The sequence below is a fragment of the Mauremys mutica genome, chromosome 9, assembly GCF_020497125.1.
Source record: "Mauremys mutica isolate MM-2020 ecotype Southern chromosome 9, ASM2049712v1, whole genome shotgun sequence".
Lineage (NCBI taxonomy): Eukaryota > Metazoa > Chordata > Testudines > Geoemydidae > Mauremys > Mauremys mutica.
Window position 1 is genome coordinate 11,184,045 of NC_059080.1, and position 12,419 is coordinate 11,196,463.

A 12,419-nucleotide genomic window follows, 5' to 3' on the forward strand; every position below is an offset into this window, starting at 1 on the left:
TAAGTCACTGTGCACAGGGCCAGTGGTTCTCAAACTAGGGCCGCTGCTTGTGCAGGGAAAGCCCCTGGCGGGCCGGGCCAGTTTGTTTACCTGCCGCGTCCGCAGGTTCGGCTGATCGCTGCTCCACTGGCTGCAGTTCGCTGTTCCAGGCCAATGGGGGCTGCGGGAAGTGGCGCGGGCCGAGGGACGTGCTGGCCGCCCTTCCTGCAGCCCCCATTGGCCTGGAGCAGTGAACCGCAGCCAGTGGGAGCCGTGATCGCCAAACCTGCAGACGTGGCAGGTAAACAAACTGGCCCAGCCCGCCGGGGGCTTTCCCTGAACAAGCGGCAGCCCTAGTTTGAGAACCACTGCACTAGACCATCCTTTCACACATCCTAGATTAGAGGTTCTCAAACTGGGGGTCAGGACCCCTCAGGGGGTGATGAGGTTATTACGTGGGTGGGGGGCACGACCTGTCAATCTCCACCCCAAGCCCTGCTTTGCCTCCAGCATTTATAATGGTGTTAAATATATATTAAAAAAGTGTTTTTAATTTATAAGGGGATCACACTTGGAGTCTCTTGTTATGTGAAAGGGGTCACCAGTAAAAAAGTTTGAGAGCCACTGTCCTAGATGGTTAGCCAGCCCTTCCCCAATGCCTCCCACACCAGCCTTCTTATGGGACTGATAAGGCATGGACTGAGTGGGAGTCCTGGTGCAATGGTTCTTGTTTTCAAGTAAGTAGTAATAATAAAATAGTGAAGGAAAAAGTAAAAACTATGGGTCTGATCTAAAGTCCATCGACTCTAATGGGCTTTGGATCAGCTACTCTCAGTATAATTCATTTTTTTTCCATTGTATATAGATACATACACATTTTTCCCACCAGGCATCAGTACCAATCAATACCTTTGTAGCACAAGCCTTTGTATAAGCTCTGACTTTGTGCAAGGTGCTTCAGAACAAAATGCAAACGCAGAAACTGTTAGCAAACTAAATGTAACAGGTTTCCTTTGGGGGTGAAGAAGAGTATCTTGTTTGTTCTGATACCTTGCTGACTTAAATTGCTCTGTAACCTAAAAAGCACACACGGAGCAATTACGCGTGATATCTTATAGATTCACTTATTGATTTTCAGTCTCTGAAGTATATGTTGCACACAAAGGAAAATGTGTGTGTCCGTCCAGAAGTGTTGATCTGTTTGTGATTGTTGAGAGGCCATTGAGTAACAAAATTGGGACGTGATGGGAACGGCACTTCAAGAATTAGTGAATGCAGAGTGTAAAATGATCTTTGCTTCAGCTGCAGTAGAATGATTTTATTTTCCTTAACATTTTCAATCAGAGATAGGAAGCCAATTATCTCTCTGTCATGTTCACAGAACTGCATAAACAAAGAGCATTTAGGAGGAAAGTGAAATATTTCCTGTTCTTTGGTCTTCTCAACACTCTTGCGGGGGGGAGGAGGGAAGGAGGTAGAGCTTGTTTTAGCTTGGCAAGGAGGTTCAAGTACTGCAGTCTTGTCACTATTAGCACAATTCTCTTAAATAGTGATGGGGCAACCTTGGAGGTTTTGTAGGCTGTTTGGATAAGAGTCGGAAAGTGCAGCTGCTTCTCCCAGTGGATCAAGAACTCTTTAATTAAGAGAGCGAGCTAGAAATCTCATGAGTTGTTCTTTTCCATGATGCCTAGAACTTCTTTGTTCTCTCTGGTTTGAAAGTAACACAAGAATAGCCTTTTTCATGGTCTCTTTTTGCTCCTGGTCCCTTCGATAGCAAGGAAGTTTAGAGGCAAAAGTGGGGATCTGTGCAGGCGATACCCGAAGAAGAAAGAGAATTTACTTGTAACAGGATCTTCAGGATGGTGGCCCACACAGATCCAAACTCCCCATCTTTCTTCTCTTTTCTTCTGACTGTCTTTGACTTTTAAGGATACAGAGAGAAACTTAAGGGTAGTTTATTGTTAGTTACTATACTTTATATACACACTCTCCCAAATGCTTACCTTCTGAGGAAGCATGTGTGGTATCTAATGGCCACTGCTCACCACATGCTCATCCCAAAAGTATTTGTTTCATCATTTTGAACAGTTACAAGCAAGTGACTTTTTTTTTTTAAAAAGGCACTCAGCTGGACAAGAATAGCATGTTCAGATACCCTAATGTGGACAATAATCACAAGAACTTCAGCCTTCATGCTGCAGGAGAAGTGGTAATCAGTCTCTTGAGTTGGAAAGAAATCCCCCCCTCCCCCGGCCCGGAACAGCATTCTAATATTGTCCAGGGCTGCATACCTGGGATAGGCTTGGTTGGAGATAGGCTATTCTTTTCCTGTATGGCAATCCCTATAGTGCTATTAGAGCATCATATTTCAGCCATAACTCTGAACTCCTTTGCTTCTATGTATTTGAATTCAAGGTTTAACGTTGTTTTGGGTCAAATTAATCCATAGTGTAATTCCATAGACTTCACTGGCGTTACATCAGGGCAGATTTGGCCCCATGTTTTGCAGTGAAATTAATATCAGCTGTTAAACCTTTTAGCTGCTAATTAAATGGACTGTGTCTATGTAACATACAAATCAGTCCATATTCTCATATCATTGCCAGATGGAATTTCATTAAGTTGCTTAAGTAATTATACAGAGATGGCAGCAATTAGCATTTCTGAATATTTTAGTTTTAGTGCATCTATAACTATCTTAGTCTGACCATTAATAAATATTGTAATGAGGCCTAGTAGAATTTACATTTGGCTTCACAGGGACGTTAAGCTGATAAATAGCTCAGTGAAGAAGAGTAAATGAAAACTGAGCTCAGACACTATTTGAAAATTAAAGCCCAGAGTTACTCTAACCATTTCAAAGTTATCCTCTAGCTCCTTTGAAATATACCAAGTCCATTTGTCAAGCAAACTTAATTCGTATGAAAGGCACTGGTTTAAATTCCAATTCGTTGGGATGACTGATGGTGACGCCCTCGCATTCCCAGCCTTAACTTGTATTGCTTTTTACTCAGTACTTGGAACTGATTTTGACTTTCTGTGCCTTACAGCAACTTGGAAAGGAGGGGGAATGTGGTCCAGGGGTTAGAACACAGGGCTGAGTTAGGACACATGGGTTCTGTCTCTGGCTCTGCAACTGATCCGATGCGTGGCTTTGAACAAGCCAGTTAATACCCCCGCCTCAGTTTTCCCATCTGTAAAATGGAGATGATGATTCCTTACATCACATGGCACTGAGGATGGAGCAATTAAATGGAATTACACTCATGGCTGTGCCTTTCTAGGCTAGGTGAATCCTACTTTCTTACATCCTACCTGAGCCAGACCTTTGAACTAGAATCCACAACAAACCCAGCCATTACCCCAGGAATCCTGACACTGGACTATGCCAGGTGACATAATTCTGTTAGACAATTGTAGAGTCAGTATCTGGAACAAAACCCAGAACAGAAGTGCAACCACTGCAAAATGAAATTTGCCACAACACCCCAGTTTAAGAATTTCAAGGCCAAAGTGCTTCTGCGTAAAAACACAGGAATACACCTGGAGGTATGTAAACCAGTGAACAAAGGACATATCAGCTGAATTTTGGGCCTAATCTTTCTAGCACATGGAACAGCCACTGAATCCAACCCCTTTGTGCACAAATATTCCCCATTACTTGGTGTATGGAAGTGTGTCCTACCTGAAGTACAGTATCAATATTTCATGTAGAGCTTCATTATCTGGAGTAACATAAGGGACAATTTGCTCTTTGATGATGATAAAGAATGGGGAGAGGGTATTTTAATAGGACAATTTAATGTTAAATGCTAAGGTCAGACATTTCAGTTCCCTTAAGCAGAGGCCTGTGTTCTGCTAGATGCCCAGGACTGACCATGATATTTTGCCTATGGATGTTAAAAGTATTGTTTGGGCACCTAGTTTGAAAAAGGGTGTATTGAAAGAGACAGCAGGAGTCTAGCAGACTGTGTGCCAAATTTCATTTCATTCCATGTGTAATCATCAGTAACACGTTAAGGCAGGGGTCTCAAACTCAAATGACCCCGAGGGCCGCATGAGGACTAGTGCATTGGCCCGAGGGCCGCATCACTGACACGCCCCCTTGCTGCCCCTGGCCCCACCCCCAATCCACCCCTTCCATGAGGCCCCGCCCCTGCCCTGTCTCTTCTCCACCTCCTCCCCTAAGCGCGCGCAGTTTTAATAAATATATACACTCAGTAATGCACCTCACTCAAAGGACAAAACACGCACTTAGATTTACTGCCTAAGGCTCTGGGAGGGAGTTTGGGTGGGGGAGGGGGTATGGATGCAGGCTCTGTGCTCGATGCAGGCTCCAGGCTGCGGCAGGGGGTGGGGGTGCAGGCTTTGGGACGGAGTTTGGGGATAGGAGGGAGTGCAGGGGTGAGGGCTGTGGGGCTGAGGGTGAGGGGTACATGATGCAGGAGGGGGCTCAGGGCTAGGGAAGAGGGTTGGGCTGTGGGGTGAGGGCTGTGGATGAGGGGTTCATGATGCGAGGGGGCTCAGGGCTAGGGAAGAGGGTTGGGCTGTGGGGTGAGGGCTGTGGATGAGGGGTTCATGATGCGAGGGGGCTCAGGGCTAGGGAAGAGGGTTGGGCTGTGGGGTGAGGGCTGTGGATGAGGGGTTCATGATGCGAGGGGGCTCAGGGCTAGGGAACAGGTTTGGAGTGTGGGGTGAGGGCTGTGGATGAGGGGTTCATGATGTGGGGGCGCTCAGGGCTGGGGCAGAGGATTAGGGTGCGGGGGGATGAGGGGTTCATGATGTGGGGGCGCTCAGGGCTGGGGCAGAGGATTAGGGTGTGGGGGGATGAGGGCTCTGGCTGGGGCTGAGGATTAGGGTGCAGGGGGATGAGGGGTTCATGATGTGGGGGTGCTCAGGGCTGGGGCTGAGGATTAGGGTGCGGGGGGAATGAGGGCTCTGGCTGGGGCTGAGGGTTTGGGGTTGGAGAGGCTCAGGGTAAGGGCAGCCTGCCTTGCCAGTACTGGCGGGGGGCAGGCACTAGGACCCTGCGGCAGCAGACAGCAAATCTGCTGGGAGCCCTCCGGGCAGCAGGCAGGGGAGAGGCGCGCTGCGTTCTGTCAGGCAGGGACGCAACACAACGCGGCGGAGGGGGGGAACACGCGGAGGGGGGGTGGTAGGCGGGGGCTGGGACCTGCTCCAGGCAGGGTCACGGCGGCGGGGGGAGACCTGCGGTGGCCGGGGCCAATCCAGGCAGGACCGGGGGGGGGGGGCGGGAAGAGACCCAGCTCCAACTATTGCTGTAGCAGGGCGCCCAGCCCTGAATATTGCTGGGGCCCGGGCCCCACACAAATATATAACCTGCCGCCCATGCCCCCCGGCCCGGCCCGGCCCAGCCCCGGCGGGTCTCGCTTCCCTTCCCCCCGTCCCAGCCCGGCCCCGGCGGGTCCCGCTTCCCTTCCCCCGGCCCAGCCCCGGCGGGTCCCGCTTCCCTCCCCCACCCCCCGGCCCGGCGGGTCCCACTTTCCCCCCCCCCCACGGCCCGGCCCCGGCGGGTCCCGCTTTCCCCCCCCCCTTACCCGAGCGCGTCTCCGGCGAGGCCTGAGCTCCGTCCCGCTCAGAGCCGTGTGGTGAGGGGGCGGGGCTGTGAGCTCCACGCCGAGCGCAGCGCTCAGCCCAGAGCTCCCAGCCCCGCCCCCTCCCCACGCGGCTCGGATCGGGGCGGGGCTCAGGCGCTCGGACGGAGACTCGGCGCTCTATGCGCCGAGGCTCCAGGAGAGGGGCGGAGGCGGGAGCCTCCGCTTTTCTCTTGGGGGCCCCTGCGGAGCTCCCCTGGGGAGCTCCGCGGGCCGCAGGGAAGAGCTCCGCGGGCCGCATGCGGCCCGCGGGCCGCATGTTTGAGACCCCTGGTTTAAAGGAATATTCATAGATTTTAAGCTCACAATGGACTGGTCTGATCACATACTCTGACCTTCTGCATAACACAGACCTCAATAATTCCTCCATCACCTTCATAAGCAGGTAGCTGTTTCTACATGCTGTCCCCATCTAAATTCATAATTGTGTGCCAGCTGAATTAGTTATTTTTATTCAGACAAAATTTATTATTGCTGATGATTAATAGTATCGGTGCAGCAACTACCATAGCAATCAATTTAAGATGTGTTGTTTTTAATGTAATTATCTTTGTATCATTAAATCACTTCTCCCTTCTATTTTCTGTTGCCATTAATACAACTTGGAACTCTGTAATAGTCAATTTCTAGCTGCTAGAACTACATCTGTATTGGGCCCAATTCTCTTCTTACTAACACCAGATTTATATTAGTGTAACTATTGATGCCAATGGAGTTATCTTTTACACTGCTGTGAAAAGAGAAGCAGGCCCTCTATCTATCTCTTTTTTTATGCTCATAGTAGGATTTTAATCTACAAATACATATGCATGCTCACAGCTTCTTATGCACAATTACTAGATGTGTCTGATAAATGTTGAGTTATAGGATTCCTGTTAATTACTACTACTAATATTCACCAGCATAAAATAAAATAGGCTTGATTCTAAATCAGGTTTAAATCAGCAAGTGCCACTGCACAGACTAGTATAAAACTAGATTTAAGCCGGATCAGAAGAAGGCCCAGTGAGTTCTCTGGAACAACTAATTCCAGCAGATGTAATGGAGGGAATTTATGAACTGGTTGGATTGGACACCTTAACGCAGGGGTCTCAAACATGCGGCCCGCGGAGCTCTTCCCTGCGGCCCGCGGAGCTCCCCAGGGGAGCTCCGCAGGGGCCCCCAAGAGAAAAGCGGAGGCTCCCGCCTCCGCCCCTCTCCTGGAGCCTCGGCGCATAGAGCGCCGAGTCTCCGTCCGAGCGCCTGAGCCCCGCCCCGATCCAAGCCGCGTGGGGAGGGGGCGGGGCTGGGAGCCCTGGGCTGAGCGCTGCGCTCGGCGTGGAGCTCACAGCCCCGCCCCCTCACCACGCGGCTCTGAGCGGGACGGAGCTCAGGCCTCGCCGGAGACGCGCTCGGGTAAGGGGGGGGGAAAGCGGGACCCGCCGGGGCCGGGCCGGGGGAAGGGAAGCGGGACCCGCCGGGGCCGGGCCGGGGGAGGGAAGCGGGACCCGCCGGGGCCGGGCCGTGGGGGGGGGGGAGGGCCCCCGAGACCCGCCGGGCCGGGGGGTGGGGGAGGGAAGCGGGACCCGCCGGGGCCGGGCCGGGGGAAGGGAAGCGGGACCCGCCGGGGCCGGGCTGGGAGGGGGGGAAGGGAAGCGAGACCCGCCGGGGCTGGGCCGGGCCGGGGGGCATGGGCGGCAGGTTATATACTTGTGTGGGGCCCGGGCCCCAGCAATATTCAGGGCTGGGCGCCCTGCTCCAGCAATAGTTGGAGCTGGGTCTCTTCCCGCCCCCCCCCCCCGGTCCTGCCTGGATTGGCCCCGGCCACCGCAGGTCTCCCCGCGCCGCCGCGACCCTGCCTGGAGCAGGTCCCAGCCCCCGCCTACCACCCCCCCTCCGCGTGTTCCCCCCCTCCGCCGCGTTGTGTTGCGTCCCTGCCTGACAGAACGCCGCGCGCCTCTCCCCTGCCTGCTGCCCGGAGGGCTCCCAGCAGATTTGCTGTCTGCTGCCGCAGGGTCCTAGTGCCTGCCCCCCGCCAGTACTGGCAAGGCAGGCTGCCCTTACCCTGAGCCTCTCCAACCCCAAACCCTCAGCCCCAGCCAGAGCCCTCATTCCCCCCGCACCCTAATCCTCAGCCCCAGCCCTGAGCACCCCCACATCATGAACCCCTCATCCCCCTGCACCCTAATCCTCAGCCCCAGCCAGAGCCCTCATCCCCCCATACCCTAATCCTCTGCCCCAGCCCTGAGCGCCCCCACATCATGAACCCCTCATCCCCCCGCACCCTAATCCTCTGCCCCAGCCCTGAGCGCCCCCACATCATGAACCCCTCATCCACAGCCCTCACCCCACACTCCAAACCTCTTCCCTAGCCCTGAGCCCCCTTGCATCATGAACCCCTCATCCACAGCCCTCACCCCACAGCCCAACCCTCTTCCCTAGCCCTGAGCCCCCTCGCATCATGTACCCCTCATCCACAGCCCTCACCCCACAGCCCAACCCTCTTCCCTAGCCCTGAGCCCCCTCGCATCATGAACCCCTCATCCACAGCCCTCACCCCACAGCCCAACCCTCTTCCCTAGCCCTGAGCCCCCTCGCATCATGAACCCCTCATCCACAGCCCTCACCCCACAGCCCAACCCTCTGCCCCAGCCCTGAGCGCCCCCACATCATGAACCCCTCATCCACAGCCCTCACCCCACACTCCAAACCTCTTCCCTAGCCCTGAGCCCCCTTGCATCATGAACCCCTCATCCACAGCCCTCACCCCACAGCCCAACCCTCTTCCCTAGCCCTGAGCCCCCTCGCATCATGAACCCCTCATCCACAGCCCTCACCCCACAGCCCAACCCTCTTCCCTAGCCCTGAGCCCCCTCCTGCATCATGAACCCCTCACCCTCAGCCCCACAGCCCTCACCCCTGCACTCCCTCCTATCCCCAAACTCCGTCCCAAAGCCTGCACCCCCACCCCCTGCCGCAGCCTGGAGCCTGCATCGAGCACAGAGCCTGCATCCAGACCCCCTCCCCCACCCAAACTCCCTCCCAGAGCCTTAGGCAGTAAATCTAAGTGCGTGTTTTGTCCTTTGAGTGAGGTGCATTACTGAGTGTATATATTTATTAAAACTGCGCGCGCTTAGGGGAGGAGGTGGAGAAGAGACAGGGCAGGGGCGGGGCCTCATGGAAGGGGTGGATTGGGGGTGGGGCCAGGGGCAGCAAGGGGGCGTGTCAGTGATGCGGCCCTCGGGCCAATGCACTAGTCCTCATGCGGCCCTCGGGGTCATTTGAGTTTGAGACCCCTGCTTTAAACTATCCTGTATGTGAGGTGGATACATTCTGAACTGTAATAAGCAACAAAGAGTCCTGTGGCACCTTAAAGACTAACAGGTGTATTGGAGCATAAGCTTTCATGGGTGAATACCCGAATGCGTCTGACGAAGTGGGTATTCACCCACGAAAGCTTATGCTCCAATACATCTGTTAGTCTTTAAGGTGCCACAGGACTCTTTGTTGCTTTTTACAGATCCAGACTAACCCTGCTACCCCTCTGATACTTGGTTTCTGAACTGGTGGGTTTTGTGCTTACCTAAAAATAAAAAATAGAATTCAGAAGAGTTGCTTAAATTTATACTGTTATGTAAAGCCTCCCCTCAATCCAGTAGAATGTGATTGTAAGATTTTGTAACTTTTCAGTCATTGCTAGTATGATCATTAAGTTCTGTAACCTTTTTGCAAACTTTGTAACTTTAGTTACTCTTAGCATAGCCCTTAAGTTTTGTAACTTTTGCAAGCTTTGTAAACGTGTCAGTTACCACTTGTATAATTCTCCAAGCTTTGCAATATTCCATCAGGCAATCAGAGAGAGTGTGAACAAGGGAGTGTATGTGGGACGGGGTGGAGAGGAACTGCAAGCAGAAAAGAGCCTGGAGTCAGGTGTGTCTGATGAAAAGAAAAGAAGAACCTGGTATGCATGAAAGGAACGAGGCCTGGGAATGCTTCTCGGTGACGGACACAGAAAGGAAACTCAGCGTACGTGACAGGAGCTGCCCAGTTCCAATAAAAGGCAGAAGGCATGCGCACAAGCCGCCTGCTTCCTGACCTGCTCGCTGGTCCGGATCCGTGACCGCAGGTGGACACACCAGATCTACTATGCTTCAACTTCTTGGCTTCCTCTGCTGTCTCCGGTAACTCTCTGCCTGTGTGAGTATGTGGGTGCATGAGGGTATGAATGCAATGAACGTGTGCACGCATGAATAAGCTTCATCCCTTTTCTGTTTGATCAGATAGCGGCATTTAATAAAACCAATATAAGGGTAACCCTGGGTTGGTTTCTAGGGAAACTGAGGTAACATATACCATTCCAGGCTTTTTAGGGAGTGGTTCAGTTCCAACTATCTAAGATTATGTCTACACTACAAGCTCAAGGAGTGGTTCCCCTGCTTGTGTACATGTACTTGTGCTAGTTCTCACTGAGCGCTACAGTAATACAAATAATACATTTCTGTATTTGTTGTTGTTCGCTTTTTTTTTCTGGAAGCTAAAATGTAATTTTTTTCTCATCAAGCTGATTTCTGAGAGCATGGGGAATAAATCCAGCTGTTAAACAAGTTTAGACCAAAAACTGAAATAATCTTGTGTTCTACATCAGAGGTCGGCAACCTTTCAGAAGTGGTGTGCCAAGTCTTCATTTATTCACTGTAATTTAAGGTTTCGCGTGCCAGTCATACATTTTAACATTTTTAGAAGTTCTCTTTCCGTAAGTCTATAATATATAACTATTGTTGTATGTAAAGTAAATAAGGTTTTAAAAATGCTTAAGAAGCTTCATTTAAAATTAAATTAAAATACAGCGTCCTCCGGACCAGTGGCCAGGACCTGGGTAGTGTGAGTGCCACTGAAAATCAGCTCGCGTGCTGCCTTCGGCGCCCGTGCCATAGGTTGCCTACTCCTGGTCTACATTTTACTGTACAGTTGAGGGAACGCCCTCAGTAAATAGGCCAAAAGGCGTACAACATCTACAAAGCTGTAGGTGACCAAAGCTTGCTCTGATAGCTTTCTGGTCATGTTATATACATGGTCAGTCAAACTATCCAGGGGCTACACAATTACTCAGATCAGTAGCCCCATTGAATTCATTTGGGATTCAGGATTTAGCCCATAGTCTCCTTGCAACTGGGTGACATACAGCATGCTGCTTGGGAACAGGGCCACCTAGAAGATTCAGGGGGCCTGAGGTCTTTGGCGGTGGGGGCCCCCGCCGCCGAATTGCCGAGGAAGACCCAGAGTGGAAGACGCTCTGGGGGCCCAGGCGAGCGAGTGAAGGACCCTGCTCCAGGGGCCCCGAAAAACTGTCATGGGGGCCCCTGCAGGGCCTGGGGCAAATTGTCCCACTTGCCCCCCCTCTGGGCGGCCCTGCTTGGGAAATATCTTTGGAAGAACTTCTGCAATACCTACAGACCTCAGTGGCAGTCGCAGCTGGTCTAGAGAATTTAAAATAATAAATAGCATGAAGTAAATATCCTAAGTTTGCTGTAAGATGGGTGTGAAGCTGACTTGAAGGAATAATTATCCCCCTCCAAGCACGGTTCTCCCCGCCCTTGTATTGAAAATGACTTTCCTTCTCCCACAACTCATTCCTGCCCCGTTACTGTCTTGACTGGAGGCTGCTAAGCTCTCTGTGATACTGACTGTCTCCTAGTGATAAACATGGCCTACCACAAAGGAGCCAGAAGCCTGGATCCTGGTTCAGGCTCATGGGTAGAGCGGGTTGGAAACGAAAAATGGTGATTCGCTGAAGCGAAATGTTTTTGCCACGTCTGTTACGGAGTTGACGAAACTGGTTGAAACACCATGTCCAAGGGGCCACAGGTCTGCAGCACTGAGCCTGTGAGCCCAGGTGCTCAGGGCTGCTATGCCGGCTGCAGTGCTGCATTGATCCTGCCAGCCCCAGCGAAACCCAGGTGGAGCGTGGTTCCTCGGAGCGGCAAGGCTCCTTGCTCCAGGGAAGAGTCTAGGCCGCTGGGGAAGACAGAACAAACAACAGATTTAAATCCTTGGGTTGTGCTCAGGCACCCTGGTGATGAGTTTCATATAAGAACCTAGAGAGAAACAAAAAGTACATACTGAATCTCACTAAAAATGGAGGGTGAAATCCTGGCCCCGTTGAAGTAAATGGCAATACTCCCATTGACTTCAAGAGGGTCAAGGTTTCATCAAGAGTAGTGAAAGAGCCTCTTCTGGCCTTGTTTTCCCTGCTCTGCTCTACCATTCAGCCTCACTCCTGGGCTTTTCTTCAGCATAGACTGGTGCTGGTGCCAAACTGTGTGTTGATTTTGTGGGGACAAATATCTACAGCAGACTAGAATAAGAGGTGGTGAATTAAATCCCCAGTGGGTCAAATGGAAAAAAGAGTTAAACTTTGTTAACACGGCTGAAAGGATAATGCACCAACACTGCTTTAACACCCACATAGTCTTATTGCACATTCCATCTTTATGTTCTGTAACACGGTCTTTCTCGCTTTCTTTTACTTAATACTCTTTTATTTAATGGACCATTAACAGATTCTTTCTATTTTATCTTCTTCTGAGCTGGCCACAGCTAATCTTTCTAAATAAATAAATAAATAAAACACCCCCTTCCCCCCAATCCTTCCCAAATCTTATTCATGGCACAGCTTCAGCTCTGATTTCCGTGATTTATTATAGCTGTGTTGCTCACACCACTGTAATCAAGGCTTGTCAGCATTTCCATTATAAACTTCTCTTCCCAGGAGTCTATTAACTAGTCTGTAAAAAATTTGCCTGGGGCTGTTATGAAGAACCTTTGTCATTTGTTGTAAGAGTGGAG